Raw genomic sequence first — 18,372 nt, forward strand, 5'->3', positions numbered from 1 at the left:
AAATGGGCTGCAGGTGGCGTAGAGCAGAATTCTTTTCCTATGGCAACACTTCACATGCTTTCCCCATTAGCGTGTGGAAAGTCATAGAGGAAGGAAGCACGTTAGTTTCTCACTTGATTTTCACATAGATTAGAATCCTTTAACTTAAAAAACTATATGGAACTGAAAACTACAGTAAACATAGTTCTAGAGAAAAGTATCATAGAAATTTTAAAAAATATTTTCATTAAATAAAAAGGAAAAATATTAAGAAAAGGGAAATTATCGTAGTACATTCCTATACAACTGAAAAGAGGAGGCGAGGGAAGGGAGAAGGGCTAAAGGCATGAAACCGGTCTCTCCCCAGATGGCGTATTCGAGTGTTGCGATCGCGAATTGTGATGGCTTGTCTTCGGATCATCCTCAGGGATGTTTCCTAGACCGTCGCCAATAGCCCATTGTGCAGCTCTAGTGCGACGTAAATTAACTTCAACAACAACTAAGAGCAAAAAATAATTATTTTTCTGAAATTTTCGTCAACGTCATTTCGTACTTCTAGCCCTTTAAAAGCTATTTTTTATATTCTGTTTTGTCGAATGGTTTACACATCGATCTTAATGATTGGGGCCTCCTTGGTCGAGCGATATCGCTCGTCAAGCGCTCTGTTAACCGGGGAGGTGGCGGGTTCGAATCCCGCCGTATCCCTGGATATATTCTTTGGGATACAAAATCAGACACAGAAATGTACTTTCTCTGAATAAACATTACTTTTATATCTACGAATTCAGATTTCTGATCCCTAAAACATAGGGAGTGGCAGCAATCTTGGAAATACAGTCGTGATAGTTTGGTCAGCAGATCTGCTGACCACTCGAGTTGTCCAAGGTTTGAGGCTTTTGTTTATTCTACTTTTTGAGGATTAAAAATATAAGTTTAAGTAAATGTTTATTATTTTGTTTAATATTAGTAAAAGAAAAAAACTTCTGAAATGTAAGGTATACAATTGTTTACATCGTTTTAAAGAATGCAATTTATGGAAAAACACAAAAATTTCAGTGTAATTGATTGAAAAAGTCGCATTTTTGAAATATGATTTCTCTGGCTCTAATTCGACCTATTTCACAAAAATTCTGTATTTTTCTATTTAAAATTACGTTCTTTAAAATAATGTAAACCTTACGATTCGAAAATTTTTTGATTATTATTATAAAAAGTAATTAAAAAAATTACTGAAAGCTATATTTTGCTTGGAATAATCTTTGTGTACCTTGGTGTAATCCTCAAAACAATCTTTTTTGATTCAAAAAAAAAAAAAAAAAACATTTTTTTTTTCGAAAGCATTTTGATTCTTTGATATTTTACTATCCGTTTTAAAAAAATTTCTGTAAAGTGGCAACCCTGTTTCTACAATATATCTGTCGAAATTGTTTCGTATATTTTAACAGATTGGCAAAAATGAGTCTAACTTTGATACAAAACACTTAATTGAATTATAATTTGTTTTCTAGTGTTTTTTGTGGTGGTAAAAAATAATTCTTTGTGATGATAAAATAGAATCTTGATTTACTTTTTAATTACCAATTTAGACTTCATTGTTTTTAATAATGTGAGTTATTATGCTATGAATGAATATTTTTTTTTAAATTTTATTATTCACATATGACTTACTCTTTTATTGCTATACAAACGCTTGTGCACTCCCTAATAACTCCTTTAAAATTGAAGAACACGCAGTTTAAGTTAGAGAAGTATTTTTTTATTGCTGTATGAAAATCGTTCCAAGCTTAGTTATTTTTGATACATTTAAATGTTGTGCTAAGAACGATATGTGATAAAAGAAAATATTTATCTAAATATGTCCCTAGTAATTAATTTGTGTTAAAAATATGTTTCAAGTCGATCACTGATTCATAATTTCTTTTATCCACAGAAAATTTCTGTTGATAAATCTTATAAATATTTAAAAAAATAATTTCGTCTTAAAAATTACATTTTTTAAAAATAGATAAAATTTTTGAACTACCCCCCCCCCTAATCAGAAATTGAGAACGGAAATTATATTTTTGAATTGTTTAGTGCAAAGATGAACTATATTTGTTTAGTTACATTTCGAAAAATTCTTAGTTATGTTTCTATATTTTTGTGATCTGACTTATAAATTTAAACAGAGCATGATTTTATACGATTTGTGTAAGTTGTTGAAAGATTTTACTAAAGACTTCCGTTTTTTGGAAGATCATTATCAAAATTATTTCCGAAACTTCTAAATTTGTAAGCAATTTTCTGATTTTTAAATATTTTGAAATATATTTTTCTTTCTCAATATATTTTAAAATATATTTGTATCCCGAGAAAATTACATTTCATGTATTATCATATAACCTTTTTCGCTAAAATGTCCGTACAAAGAAAATATTAAAATTTTTTCAATCTAACGTTTCATAATTACTTTACCATATCTACGATTATAAACAATAAAATGTTAATTAAAAGTGGGCAATTCCGGTATTTAGTGCTTACAATCATTTAATTAACATTTTTAGATTAAATTACTTAAAAAAGTTTCCAATTATAAATCAAAAGTATACTTTTATTTTGTTGATAAATATTGATTTCATGCAAATTATATTTTCCGTGAGAAGAATCGCAGAAATAATCCCACTTTTAAGACTTAAATGAGTTTGAAGTGTTGACAAGTTTATGAGTTTGTTGCTATTAAAAATCGTAAAATTGTTAAAATATTTCTAGAACTTGTTAGTTTCATGAAAATAATTTTTTTTCTTCGATTAATCGATATCTAAATTAATCGATTTTGACATGGGAATTTAAGCATATGTCATCAATTTTCAACTTCAAATTTGTTAACGTAAGTAAAATGAATTATTTACTTCTAAAATTAATCTGAAATGTCTACTTTTGTTCTCTTGTTTCTATATAGTTTTCACCATTTTTATTGTTTAGGTCTACCAGTAGGTAAGTGAAAAATAATAATTGTAAATTAACAAGGATAACCATAAAAAATATGTTATTGAAAAAGCTATTATAAAACTGACAATATAGTTTGTTCTAATTAAGTAATGAAAATCAAATTAAGAAAAAATAATTTCTATTATTTTATATCATTATTATTCATCAATTTCAGATGATATCATACGTTTTTTTTTCTTCAGTGATTAAATAGGTCAATATAAATAGAAAGAAAAACACACACACATCTATTCAATCTTATCTATTTTTTGCTTTTTTCTATAGAAATATGCGTATAAACATATTTTAGGGATACGTATAGACGCTTTCTGCCTAATCAGCAAAAATAAATAAATCGGGACTCGGAGCCAAAATTCTTACTGCTTATTACTGCTGAATTTTTACATTAATTTTTACTTTTCAATTCATTGTTTTACAATATTTTAAACATGAAATTTTTAAACGGTTACTATATTGTTTCGTTTTAAACTTTAAGCATTGATTTCAACTGAGCGTAAAGTATCAGATTATTAATTTTTAATTGTTTCAACAAGGCAAATTTGTCAACAGATAACCATTTTATCTTTTTCATTATTTCAGAAAAATTCTGTCACAGACGAATAACTAAGCAAACATTGTTTTACAAGCATACTCGGAACTAATTGCTGTACTTATTATTTATAGTTAGACAGAGCTCATTCATCTTCTAGGAAGACTCAAGTTATTTAAATGCGTTTTACGTATTCAACAATTTTATTTTTTTAATATACTTTTTATTTCATTTCATTAAATAAAAATAATTATGATGCAGTACGTTGCATTATTATGTCTGAGAAAAGGATCAATTTTTTAATTGCACTGCGTACATTACTTTTTAATAAAGAACTCTACCTTCTAAATATGTAAATAAGGTTTTAATTTACACTGTCCTCCTGTTAGCATAGATAATATCAAAACTTCATTTAACGCTTTAGTGGGCCATTTAATTCTAATAAAGATAAATTAAAGAGTTTTTGGAATTGAAATTCATATAAGAATAGTAATTGATGTAAGAAAAGAAAAGCTCATTTAGCTTATAAAAATAAGTTTGAATTTTAATGCAATTTTTTTTTTTTGGTGATAAGTATATTTTCCCAGACCTAAATGAATTTTATTTTTCTTTATTTATAAAATAAATTTTATAAATGATACAAACTTCAGAAGGTATTATGCATTTTATAACTTGTATACGTTTCCTTATACTTAAAAAAATGGTTGATAATTTTATTCAAATGCACCTCAAGAAAGCTGATGTTATGTTATTAGCCAAAGGAGACCTAAATTAAATCTGGTAAGACAGCTAATATGAACTTTAAAAATTAGTGGTAAGTATGCTTACCACGGCATTAGAAGGGGATAATTTTCCTTATGCAACAACCAAAGTTATGGATTCTTCATTGACATTTACAGCTCTATTAAGAAGAACGTGCTTTTTTTCTCAAAGCATACGCGGGTTTTCCATCATGTTATTGCATTAAAAAAATACGATAATTTTCATCTACGAAGTTTGTGTAAATTTTAATTTCGCACCTAAACGCTTTGTAGTAAATTCATTGAATTGAAACTTCTTATAACCAATACCTGTGAATTGAACTGCTCTACTTGTGCTGGAACAAAAGATTTTACTATCAACATAGTGCTTATTAACATAATCCTTATCATTCAGAGGGGTTTTATATTTACAATTCTTTCATTATGTGCATTTAAATTCTTTTACTCGTGTCCCATAATATACAATAATACTCTAAATGCTATCTATTAGTTGCATCTGTTTTGTCTAAAGGAGCTTTTACATTTGATATGATTATATTTCTTGCATCAAAACTGCTGGATTTTTTCATCGAAAATATTCTATTTCACAATGCTGTGTTGGTTCCAATTTATTTCTACAGGCTTATCGGATAACCTTAATTGATTAAATTTAGCAACAGACTATGAACTTAAATCCAGCATATGGAAGCCAGAGTGATAAATCTGCTACAACTTTATAGTCCTATGTTGCTGGTCAGTGTACAACATATTTTCACTATGATTCCTCTGAAACTTAAATTTGACTTGGTGTCCAGTAATTACTTTTTTATTTTCCCAGAAGGAATCAAATGCATATTTTAATGGGATGTGTAAAGTTACAACATTGCTATTTTGAGTAAATTTGTATCGCTGCCCAAATCCCTCATAATATTCCTCGTTAAATACCAATTTTTCCAGAAACTCAGTTATTTTGGTTGTATCAACTAAAGCCTTGTTGTATTTTAAAGGTATTCCATTAGCAGCGTCCGACCGACGTTTCAGTGTAGAAGAGCATTTTTGCAGCTTCCGAAGAAGAAGAATCCGATGTAATATGAATAAATCCTAATACTTGTTGCATGAAAGTGGAATCATTTATGTATGATTCGATTTCAGTGCTTCCCAATGTTAGCCTGTTAGCTTTGGTCAAACCACCTCTATTCAAGAGAGTAACATCATTCGCTATTGTAGTTCTATCACTGTTAAAATTTTTTAGTTTTGCTGTAAATAACCCTACTTTAATCAACAGTTCCTAGAAAAGAGCAGGCCTCAGCATGGGTTACCATAAATATCCTTCAGTAGTCCAAACGTAATGACATATTTCGTATTTTCAACCACTGGGCAGCTTAGTACCCCGAACGTAATGACATCTTTCTTATTTTTCATCTACTTCGCAGTTAACTTCGTCACATCGGACTACTAAATTGATCCTAGCCGAGGCCTTCAGACTTCTAGGAGGTGTTGCTTTAACCCTAGGTCATTATGCAATAAAAACTGAGAAGAATGAAATCTGTGTAAGCGAATAAAATATAATATTTTAGTTATAATCAATGGCAAGAGAAATTGATTAGTGAAACTTTTCTAAAAAGAAACTTTCAGAACATGTAATTACAAGTTTGGCTGACTGTTTAAAATAGGAATATGTGTTTCAATATTCCATATTATCTGAAACTTTAATCGAAGGATATGCACAGCCAGATTATTGGTTTATCATTTCCCAATATCAAAAACTATCATGATCTTTTATAGAAAAGCATTCTTGTGATGTAGATTGGCAAAAAATATGCAGTACATCCTACCTTATCTATTAATTTAATTGAGAAGCATTTGGATCAGATTGCTTTGGATGAAATATCAAGGTGTCAAAAAAAAACTGAAATATTTATTGAAGAATACTACGAGCGTATGGATATGTCTGACGTTTCCAGTTCTCAAATACTGCCAGGGACTATAATAAGAAAATTTATAGATGAAGTCAATTGGGACTATATTATACAGTAACAAGAAGGATCAAGATTTTGTTATAAAATTTGTATTGAAAATAGATTTTTTCCTATTAATGCAAAATAAAATCAAGATATTTTCAAATAAATTTTTCAAAGCTCATAAATAAAGCATAAATTCTATACTTGCAGAGATTTGTCATTATACACGAGTATCTGCTTATCATCCGCTAAAAGAATCAAGGTCATCAAAAACATATTTTGTATAATAGGGTGAGATTAGTTACGGTCGGAGAATTGTCGAAAAAGGTTAATGGTTTTTCTAACCATTGAAATTTCTATCAAAATCTGATATTAAGTTAGTTCTCACAAATTTATTTTTATTAACTTCATTAATTAAGATTGATTGACGATTGTTTTACGGAAAGTGGTGGTTGCTGAACTCCGTAATTTTCCGTTACCATTGACCGATCCCAACTTTTCGACAGCAATAGTGATCATAACAATTTATGTAGACCGAGGTTACAAACCAGCCTCGATTTTGTCTTCCTAAATGAACTAGTGAGGTAGTTTTCTTATATTATCACTACTCCGAATAAGTTGTCAACTTAAAACATTTAAAATATATCTACCATTAAATAAACAATAAATAATTCACCTTAATTAAAAATAAAATATCATAATTAAAAAACACAATAAACAGTTTGACTAAGCCTTCTGCGCTTCTGCTTTGCGCAGCTGTACGGAAGGCAAGTTAGTAATCAAAGCTTGTGTCACTCCACTTTAGATTGTTATGTTTCAAATCTTCAAAATGGAGATATTTTATCTACTTAGATATTGTCCCAGTTCAGTTTTTACTTTCAAATTTTTGATTATTATGCATGGCGAAGTATTCAAACTTTAGATTATTGAATTTTAATAGTTCTTTGATCGTTTTTAAGATACGACATTAAAATTTACTCAACTTATATAATTTGTTGCTCGCTATCGAATACGAAGCTTTCAGTAGAAAGTAGGCGTTACTTATCTGCAAACTAACTATCACATAGGCAGATATTTATTATGGGAGGGAACCGGGAATTCAATATTGCCAAATTAAATTGGGGTTGAATTTAAAGCTGAGTTTAGTTTTATGCTTCACTTATTTTAGGTCGATAAGTTAAAACATTTTATTTTGTCAATCTATTTCTGCCAGTTTTTTAATTTCTTTGGTTTGAGGGTATTCTGTATTACACTTTATGAGCAAAACGGCGTGCGGTGTTTAAATAATATTTGAGTGATCCTTTTAGTCACCTTTAGCAGACGTTAAATTTTATACATTACTTAAAATACTGCTTTTTACTTCTGAATTTTTACATTTCGATTCATTGTTTTACTATATTTTAAACAGGAAATTTTAATACGGTAACAATATTGTTTCTATTTAAACTTTAAGCATTCCACAATGCATTGGTTTTAACTGAGCTAAAAGTAGCCTATTATTAATTTTTACTTGTAATAACAAAGCAAATTTGTTAACAGATAATCATTTTACCTTTTTCATTATTTCTGCACGCATATTCTAAACTAATTGCAGTTCTTATTATTTATAGTTAGACAGAACTGATTCATCTTCGCGAAAGACTCTAGTGAACTAAATGCGCTTAACGTGCTCAATAATTCCATTTTACTATTTACCTTATATTTCACTTCGTTAAATGAAAATAATTGTGATGCAGTAAGTCATATTATTATGTCTCTAAAAAGGGAAAATTTTTTAATTGCACTGCGCACATTGCTTCTTAATAGAGTACTCTAGCTTCTTAATATGTAAATGAGGTTTCAATTTATAATGTCTCCTGTTAGCACAGATAATATTAAAACTTCCTTTAATTTTCCTTATACAACCAAAGTTATTGATTCTTCATTGACATTTATAGTTCTTTTAAAAAGGACTTCTCGCATTTTTACTAAACGCATAAGTGGGCTTTCCTTCATTTTATCGCATTCTAAAAATATGGTAATTTTCATATATATAGTTAGTGTTAATTTTAAGTTCGTGCGCCTAAAAACTGTAGTAAATTCATTGAATTGAAATTTCTTATAACCAACACCTGTGAATTGAACTGCACTATTTGTGGTAGTACAAAAGGTTTTAACATCAACATAATGTTTATTAACTCAATCCTTATCATTTAGAGGGACTTTTATATTTATTTACAATCCTTTCATTATGTGCATATTAAATTCCTTTTTCTCGTGTCTTATAATATGCAATAATACTCTAAATGTTCTCTATTAGGAGCATCTGTTTCGTCTAAAGGAGTTTTTACATTTGATATGATTTTAGTTTTTGCATCAAAATTATTTTCATCGTGCATTAAACATTTCTCTCTTAATCCATCTATACCTTTTAGTTGCGATATCAGGTTCTTCTCTCAGATCTCCTAAAATTTTTATATATTTCTGTTTTGTATTCAAAAATTATTCAGCATGAATCTGACTGCTATTTGTTTTATTGACTTATTCTTTAATATTCTCGCACTTAGCATCTACAAAATTTTTGGTTGCAGAATCAGTATTTTCTTTATGTTCCAGATCATATTTAAAAATTTTTCTTTCCATATCATAACAGCCAGCATTCTCGAATTTGAACCCCATTCCTGGAATATCAGTATTTGATTTCTTTTCGAAAAGTGGATACTATGCTGCCATTTTTTTATTTTAATGGAAAAAAAATTGTAGTCCTCCGAGTATAAAAATTAAACAATATATATAATTTGATGCAACTTGCAGTTTTAACGTTTTGATCAAGGTATTATCTCAATTTTTATGTTTAAGATGCATTTCTTATGCTCTTGTAGGATGAAATGGATGACATAATTCTTGGTAGAGCTGTTTTTTTTTTTTTTTTTTACCTATTGTTGAATTTTTCATCAAGTTGTTCGTATCTGTGTAGTTTTGATGATGAGCTAGGTTGAAACAATTGATTGGATATAATTTACCAAAATTCGAATTATCAAAATCCGAATTTTAGAGTTCCGAAAAGAGTACTCTAGCTTCTTAATATGTAAATGAGGTTTCAATTTATAATGTCTCCTGTCATCCCTGATAATGTTAAAACTTCCTTCAATTTTCCTTATATATGCAACCAAAGTTATTGATTCTTCATTGACATTATAGTTCTATTAAAAAGGACTTCTTTTCTAAACGTTTAAGTGGGTTTTCCTTTATGTTAACACATTCTAAAAATATGGTACTTTTATATGCATAGTCCGTGTCAATTTTAAGTTCGTACCTAAAAGCTTTGTAGTAAATTCATTGAATTGAAACTTCTTATAACCAACAGCTGTGAAATGAACTGCTCTACTTGTGCTGGAACAAAAGATTTTAAAATCAGCATAGTGTTTATTAACAGAATTCTTATCATTTAGAGGGGCTTTAATATTTACAGTTCTTTTATTCTATGCTTATTAAATTCTTTTTCTCGCGACCCTTAATATACTGTAATACTCTAAATGTTCACTATTAACAGCTATTTTGCCTAAAGGCACTTTTACATTTGATATGATTTTATTTTTTGCATCAAAATTATTTTCATCGTGTATTAAACTTTTATCTCTTAATTCATCAATACCTCATAGTTGCGCCATCAGATTCTTCCTTCGGATCTTCTAAATTTTTCTTATATTTCTGTTTTGTGTCGAAAAAATCTTCAGCATGAATCTGGCTGCTATTTGGGGTATTGACTTATTCTTTAATATTCTCGCAATTACCATTGACATAATTTTTCGTTGCAGAATCAGTATTTTATTTAGATTCCAAATCGTATTTAAAAAATTTTCTTTCGATATCATAATGGCCATCATTCGTTAATTCGAACCCCATTCCTAGAATATCAGGAGGTCCTTCTTTGATTTCTTTTTCGAAAAGTGAATAGTACGTTGCCATTTTTTTTATTTTAATGAAAAAAAGATTATTGTCCTCCGAGTATAAAAAAATAATGTAGATATATAATTTGATGCCACTTATAGTTTTAATGTTTTGATCATGGTATTATCTTAATTTTTTATTTTAAGTAGCATTTCTTACGCTCTTGTTAGATGAAATAGAAGCCATTTTTTTAAATTTTAATTATTGTAATCACATAGATTATAATAATTTTGCACAAAATCCATCATGTAACTAACAGTTGAAACCTTTACATTATTAATCTCAGCCAATATTCCGTAATATCCAAATAACTTATTGATATGTTTTTTTATTTTCACATCTTGACGTGTATTTGAGGATTACGCACAAGGATAAGACTTCATCTGAAGTAGCTTTGATAAAATAAGAACTGCTGGATTTTTTATCGAAAATATTCTATTTGACAATGCTGTATTGGTTCCAATTTATTTCTACAGGCTTATCAGATAACCTTAATTCATTAAATTCAGCAACAGATTATGAACTTAAAGCATAAGGAAACCAAAGTGATAAATATGCTACAACTTTATAGTCCTATATTGCTCGTCAGTGTACAACATATTGTCACTATGATTCCTCTGAAACTTAAATTTGAATTGGTGCTCAGTAATTACTTTTTTATTTTCTCAGAAGGAATCAAATACATATTTTAATGATATCCATAAAGTTACACCATTGCTACTTTGAGTAAATTTGTATTGCTGCCCAAATCCCTCATAATATTCCTCGTTAAACACTAATTTTTCCAAAAACTCAGTTATTTTAGTTGTATCAACTAAAGCCCCGTAGTATTTTAAAGGTATTCCATTAGCAGCGTCCGACCCACGTATAAGTGTAGAAGAGTATATTCGTAGCTTCCGAAGAAGAACAATCCGATGTAATAAGAATAAATCGTAATACTTGTTGCATAAGAGTGGAATAATTTATGTGTGATTCGATTTCAGTGCTTCCCAATGTTAGCCTGTTAGCTTTGATTGAACCACCTCTATTCACGATAGTAACATTATCATTTGCTATTGTAGTTCCATCACTGTTAACAACTTTTTGTTTTCGCTGTAAATAACCCTAGGTCATTATGCAATAAAAACTGAGGAGAATGAAATCTGTGTAAGCGAATAAAATATAATATTTTAGTTATAATCATGGCAGGAGAAATTGATTGGTGCGATTCTAAAAAGAAACTTTCAGAAGATGTAACTACAAGTCTAACTGACTATTTAAAATGGGAATATGTGTTTCAATATTCCATATTATCTGAAATTTTAATCGAAAGGTATGCACAGCCAGGGAATTGGTTTATCATTTCCCAATATCAAAAACCATCACAATCTTTTATAGAAAAGCATTCTTGTGATGTAGATTGACAAAAATATGCAGTACATCATACCATATCTATTAATTTAATTGAAAAGCATTTGGATCAGAATGCTTTGGATGAAATATCAAAGTGTCTGAAATATTTATTGAAAAATACTATGAGCGTTTGGATATGCATGACGTTTCTAGGTCTCAAAGAATGCCAGGGACTATGATAAGAAAATTTATAGATGAAGTCAATTGGGACTATATTAAACAGTAACAAGAAGTATCAAGATTTTGTAATATAATTTGTATTGAAAATAGACTTTTGCCAATTGATGCAAAATAAAATCAAGATATTTTCAAATAAATTTTACAAAGCTAATAAATAAAACATAAATTCTATATTTGCAGAGATTCGTCATTATACGCGAGTATCTGCTTATGATCCGCTAAAAGAATCAAGTTCATCAAAAACATATTTTGTATAAAAGGGTGTGATTAGTTACGATAGGGGAATTGTAGAAAAAGGTTAATGGTTTTTTTAACCATTGAAATTTCTATCAAAGTCTGATATTAAGCCAGTTCTCACAAATTTATTTTTATTAACTTCATTAATTAAGATTGATTGACGATTGTTTTACGGTAAGTGGTGGTTGCTAAACACCGTAATTTTCCGTTACCATTGACCGATCCCAACTTTTCGACAGCAATAGCGATCATAACAATTTATGTAGACTGAGGTTACAAACCAGCCTCGATTTTGACTTCCTAAATGAACTAGTGAGGTAGTTTTCTTATATTATCACTACTCCGAATAAGTTGTCAACTTAAAACATTTAAAATATATCTACCAGTAAATAAACAATAAATAATTTATCTTTATTAAAAATAAAGTAAAAATGTCATTAATAACACAATATAAACAGTCTGTCTAAAGCCTTCTGCGCTTCTGCTTTGCGCAGCTGTGCGGAAGGCAAGTTAGTAATCAAAGCTTGTGTCACTCCAATTCAGATTGGTGTATTTCAAATCTTCAAAATGGAGATATTTTATTTACGTAGATATTGCCCCAGTTCAGTTTTTACTTTCAAATTTTTGATTGTTATGCATGGCGAAGTATTCAAACTTTAGATTACTGAATTTTAATAGTTCTTTGATCGTTTTTAAGATATGACATTAAAATTTACTCAACATGTATAATTTGTTGCTCGCTATCGAATACGAAGCTTATACGAATATCGAATACAGTAGAAAGTAGGCGTTACTTATCTCCAAACTAACAAACACATAGGCAGATATTTATTATGGGAGGGGCCCAATTCAATATTGCCAAATTAAATTGGGGTTGAATTTAAAGCTGAGTTTAGTTTTATGCTTCACTTATTTTAGGTCGATAAGTTAAAACATTTTATTTTATCAATCTTTTTCTCACAGTTTTTAAATTTCTTTGGTTTGAGGCTATTCTGTAATACTAAGGGTCCTATACTATCAGAGCTGACCTATCAAGCAATATTGAAGCAAACAAGTTCGCAAGTTAACGTTATCTTAAAATTCGTTATGTTAATACAGAGATGTCAACAGCTGCGGACAAGCCAAAATAATTTAAAAAACGGTAAATAACTACAAAGTAAATTTTGCAAATAGTTGACAACATTTGCCTGCTTTTAAAAATGTTAAGTATGTTAAAAATAATATTAAATGGTGAATTATATAAACCTACGCATTGTTTAGAAATAGTGGTGGATTAAAATCTACTAAATCGAACTTATGAAACCAAGAATTACAATTAATAAACTGCCACTTGAAAATATTTATTCGCTGTGCTTATGTTAGCTCTTTGCTCCAACAATAAATGATAAGTCGGCTTGTCTAATTCAGGGGCTCTATGTAATACACTTTATGAGCAAAGAGTCGTGCGGTGTTTAAATAATATTTGAGTGATCCTTTCAAAATCACCTTTAGCAGACGTTAAATTTTATACATTACTTAAAATACTGCTTTTTACTGCTGAATTTTTACATTTCGATTCATTGTCTTACAATATTTTAAACAGGAAATTTTAATACGGTAACAATATTGTTTCCATTTAAACTTTAAGCATTCCGCAATGCATTGGTTTTAACTGAGCTAAAAATAGCTTATTATTAATTTTTACTTGTAATAACAAAGCAAATTTGTTAACAGATAATCATTTTATCTTTTTCATTATTTCTGCAAGCATATTCTAAACTAATTGCAGTTCTTATTATTTATAGTTAGACAGAACTGATTTATCTTCTCGAAAGACTCTAGTGAACAAAATGCGCTTTACGTGTTCAATAATTCCATTTTACTACACTGCTCAAAAAAATTAGGGGAGCTATGTGTTCCCCTAATTTTTTTGAGCAGTGCATATCTATGCATATATATATGTATATACTCTACTCAAAAAAATTAGGGGAGCACATGGCTCCCCTAATTTTTTTGAGCAGTGTATTTACCTTATATTTCACTTCTTTAAAGGAAAATAATTATGATGCAGTAAGTCATATTATTATGTCTCTAAAAAGGGAAAATTTTTTAATTGCACTGCGCACATTGCTTTTTAATTGAGTACTCTAGCTTCTTAATATGTAAATGAGGTTTCAATTTATGATGTCTCCTTTTAGCACTGATAATATTAAAATTTCCTTTAATTTTCCTTATATACAACCAAAGATATTGATTTTTTATTGACATTTATAGTTCTTTTAAAAAGGACTTCTCGCATTTTTTCTAAACGCATAAGTGGGCTTTCCTTCATTTTATCGCATTCTAAAATATGGTAATTTTCATATATATAGTTAGTGTTAATTTTAAGTTAGTGCCTAAAAACCTTTGTAGTAAATTCATTGAATTGAAATTTCTTGTAACCTACACCCCTGAATTGAACTGCTCTACTTGTGCTGGTACAAAAGGTTTTATTATCAACATAATGCTTATTAACCCAATCCTTATTATTTAGAGAGATTTTTATATTTATTTACAATCCTTTCATTATGTGCATATTAAATTCCTTTACTCGTGTTTCTTAATATACAATAATACTCTAAATGTTCTTATTAGGAGTATCTGTTTCGTCTAAAGGAGCTTTTACATTTGATATGATTTTAGTTTTTGCATCAAAATTATTTTTATCGTGTATTAAACTTTTATCTCTTAATTCATCTATACCTTTTAGTTGCGATATCAGATGGTTCTCTCAGATCTCCGAAAATTTTTATATATTGCTGTTTTGTATTGAAAAAATATTCAGCCTGAATCTGACTGCTATTTGTTTTATTGACTTATTCTTTAATAATCTCGCACTTAGCATCGACATAATTTTTCGTAACACAATCAGTATTTCCATATCATAATGGCCATCATTCTCTAATTTGAACCCCATTCCTGGAATATCAGTAGGTCTTTCTTTGATTTCTTTTTCGATAAGTGGATAGTGCGCAACCATTTTTTTATTTAATTGAAAAAAAAATTGTAGTCCTCCGAGTATAAAAATTAAAAAATATATATAATTTGATGCAACTTACAGTTTTAACGTTTTGATCAAAGTATTATCTTAATTTCTAATGTTTAAGTAGCAGTTCTTACGCTCTTGTTGGATGAAATAGATGACATAATTCTTGGTACTGCTGTTTCTTTTACCTATTAATGAATTTATCATCAAGTTGTTCGTATCCGTATAGTTTTGATGATGAGCTAGATTAAAACAACTGATTGGATATAATTTACAAAAATTCGAATGATCAAAATCCGAATTTTCTAATTTTTTCTCTACAGGATTATTTGATAACCTTAATTCGTTAAATTTAGCAACTTAACTCTAGTTCTAACTCTAACTCTCATGAATTTAAATCTAGCATAAGGTAACCGAAGTGATAAATCTTCTACAACTTTATAGTCCTTATTTTGCTCGTCAGTGTACAACATATTGTCACTATGATTCCTCTGAAACTTAAATTTGACTTGGAGTCCTGTAATTACTTTTTTTATTTTCACAGAAGACATGAAAAAGATATTTTAATGGGATCCATAAAGTTACAACATTGCGATTTTGAGTAAATTTGTATCGCTGCTCAAATTTCTCATTATATTTCTCGTTAAATACTAATTTTTCCTTAAACTCTGTTATTTTAGTAGTATCAACTAAAGCAGGGGTGTCAAACTCGCGGCCCGAGATGAACATTTTTGCGGCCCAGTCAATATATCCAACGCAAAGTGAAAATAAAATAGAAATGTGAATTAGAAAGGAAACTAACATATAAAATTATAATATACTTTATTTATAAACTATACGGATCATTTTAAATTGTACGCGCGAAAATATAAAATTCTAATTGTCTTGCGGCACCTGCCATTCCAGGGATACTGCAGGGGTTCCAGGGTAATACAGGGATTCAAAAATACGCAGAAAAAATTTCAAATTTTAGAACAGAATTTGAGACAAGGTTTAAAGATTTTAATTCTTTGGAAGACAAATTTTGTTTGTTTTCTTCGATTTTATCAATAAATATAGACTCAGTACCCAGTAATATGCAAATGGAAGTGATTGAGATTCAGTGCCACTCAAATTTGAAGACAAAATTCATTGAAGTGGATGTGCCTGAATTTTACAAATATTTACCGGCAAGGTTTGAAAATACTCGAAAATTCGCATATTAAATTATTTGCATGTTTGGAAGTACTTAATCTAAGTTCGTAAAATACAATCGTGTATAATTTAAAAATTGCAGCATTATTATGAAAAAAAACAAAAACAATTTTAATAAATATATTACTAGGTTACGGTAAACGAAAGTAAATTCTAAAACAAAAACACGTATTTTTAAGAAATGAAAAAAATATCAAATTAAAAAAAAAGATTTCTCCCTAACTGCTTTCTATCCACAAAATTTTTAAAATCATTGGTGTTTCGTAATTTAATAAGTATAAATGATTAAATAAAGAATTAACTCTTTATTAACCCCTTGGGGACGGGTGATTCAGAAAAGCATTCGTACAAAATCAGAATCAAGTTGTAATTAACACGTTCACGCCGTGGTGTCCCACCGGTGGGTCACACGTTAGATTTATCTCATCTTGGCAGCGCACCGGAGTAAAAACTGGTAACAATAAATTTCATTTTTAAGTTTTTTTCCGGGAATAATAAAAATCTATAACTACCAATTGTTTTTAACGGATGCAATTTTTATATTGAATTGCTTCTTTGCCTCCTTACGTTGAATTGTTATTGTTGAGAAAAGATTAACTCCTCCCTAATATTATCTAATGTTGAAATAGTTCTTCCACCAGTATTTTCCTGCACCAGTATTTTCACTTTTCCAGGCGTGAACGTGTTAAAGAATAAACGGTAACTTGCTAAACGGTCGTTGCTAATTTGACCGACTTACTTTACTTATATTTTAATTATTGTTAGTTTAATCATATATATAATTAACGTTAATTCAAAGTATAACTAAATAGTTTTATTTTGAACAAAGTAATGGTGAATTAAATAAATCAAACAATTATTACTCCGCCCACAAATAAACTGCTAAAGAATTACTTTAATTACCAGTTTTATCTTTTTATCCTAATTGAACTGTTTTCTGCTGGCACGTATTTGTGACAGTCGGCGCAAAAGGGTTAATTTAGTAATTATTTCAAACAAGAATTTGACAATAGCAATTTGGTGATGTAATCTTAAAATGGGGTGTCATTCAGATAACATTTAAATAATATTCCTTAATTCGCTTTCGCTTTATTTAAAAAGAACTGGGCACCTGGGCCGCGCAGCGTCCCCTATCCCATACATCGTGACATATATACATTGTGTTTAAAAACATTTTGAAATTTTGCTACATTGTGGTGGCAATATTCCTTAATTTATATTTCAAATAAGTTTTTAAGCTTTTTTTTTAATCAAATGGCATGGTAGGTAAAAGTAATCTAAAAATTCTGAACACGTAGAATGTTTTATACATATTTGAATTTTTTGTTCATCATTAACGATCATCAAATTACAAAAAATTACATTAATCTAGAATCCTCTCCATATCGCATATTTGTCTTTGGACGGAGGACTGAAGCTTTTTATGAAGGATCTATAATAGTTTATTCAATCATTCAAAAGACATGAACAGAAACGTGACGCAATAGGGTACCAAATTTTCGAACAGTTAACATTAAAGCTAAAGTCAATTTTCAAACAATAAAAGCCAATTTTCAATTAAGGTTGAACAATAAAAGCCAATTTTCAATTAAGGTTGAACAATAAAAGCCAATTTTCAATTAAGGTTGAACAATAAAAGCCAATTTTCAATTAAGGTTGAACAATAAAAGCCAATTTTCAATTAAGGTTGAACAATAAAAGCCAATTTTCAATTAAGGTTGAACAATAAAAGTCAATTTTCAATTGAGGTTGAACAATAAAAGCCAATTTTCAATTGAGGTTGAACAATAAAAGCCAATTTTCAATTAAGATTGAACAATAAAAGCCAATTTTCAAAAGTTCGTCTACCCTCTATTTTGATGGCGATAACTCCGAATTTGAGGGAAAAAAAGATAAGTTTCTTCAGAAAAAGTGCGCTGTTGGGTCATAATAAGCTTATTCCGCCACAGTTACAGTTAATCTTTAAATATATTTCAATAGTTTTCTTTAGGATATTGCCATAACATTCATGCTTGGCAACTACTACGCTCTCGGCAAAATATTTTAAAGTGTGGTATACATTTAACCATTTCGGGACGGGTGAGTCATAAATCAGTATCAGGTTGGTAAAAAATAAAAGGCGGTAGCTTAAGTTTGGGCATAGCTAATTTGACAGATTTATTTTTGCTTTCACTTTAAATCAAACACATCCAATCCATATGTGATAAAAGTGGAACTATGCAATTTTTAATTCGAACT

General features: G+C 29.1%; 1 protein-coding gene across 1 annotated transcript in view; it reads left to right on the plus strand.

Moving 5' to 3' along the window:
• Positions 1-2,836: 2,836 nt before the first annotated feature.
• Positions 2,837-18,372, plus strand: part of LOC147810833 (astacin-like metalloprotease toxin 4) — a 35,874-nt gene continuing 20,338 nt past the window's right edge. Inside the window, exon 1 of the mRNA XM_087160846.1 lies at positions 2,837-2,952. The gene's annotated coding sequence lies outside the window, so the exon portion shown is untranslated. The remainder of the gene's footprint in view (positions 2,953-18,372) is intronic.

The sequence above is a fragment of the Parasteatoda tepidariorum genome, chromosome 4 (assembly GCF_982258835.1).
Source record: "Parasteatoda tepidariorum strain Cologne lab strain chromosome 4, Ptep-v5.0, whole genome shotgun sequence".
In the NCBI taxonomy this organism is placed as follows: domain Eukaryota; kingdom Metazoa; phylum Arthropoda; class Arachnida; order Araneae; family Theridiidae; genus Parasteatoda; species Parasteatoda tepidariorum.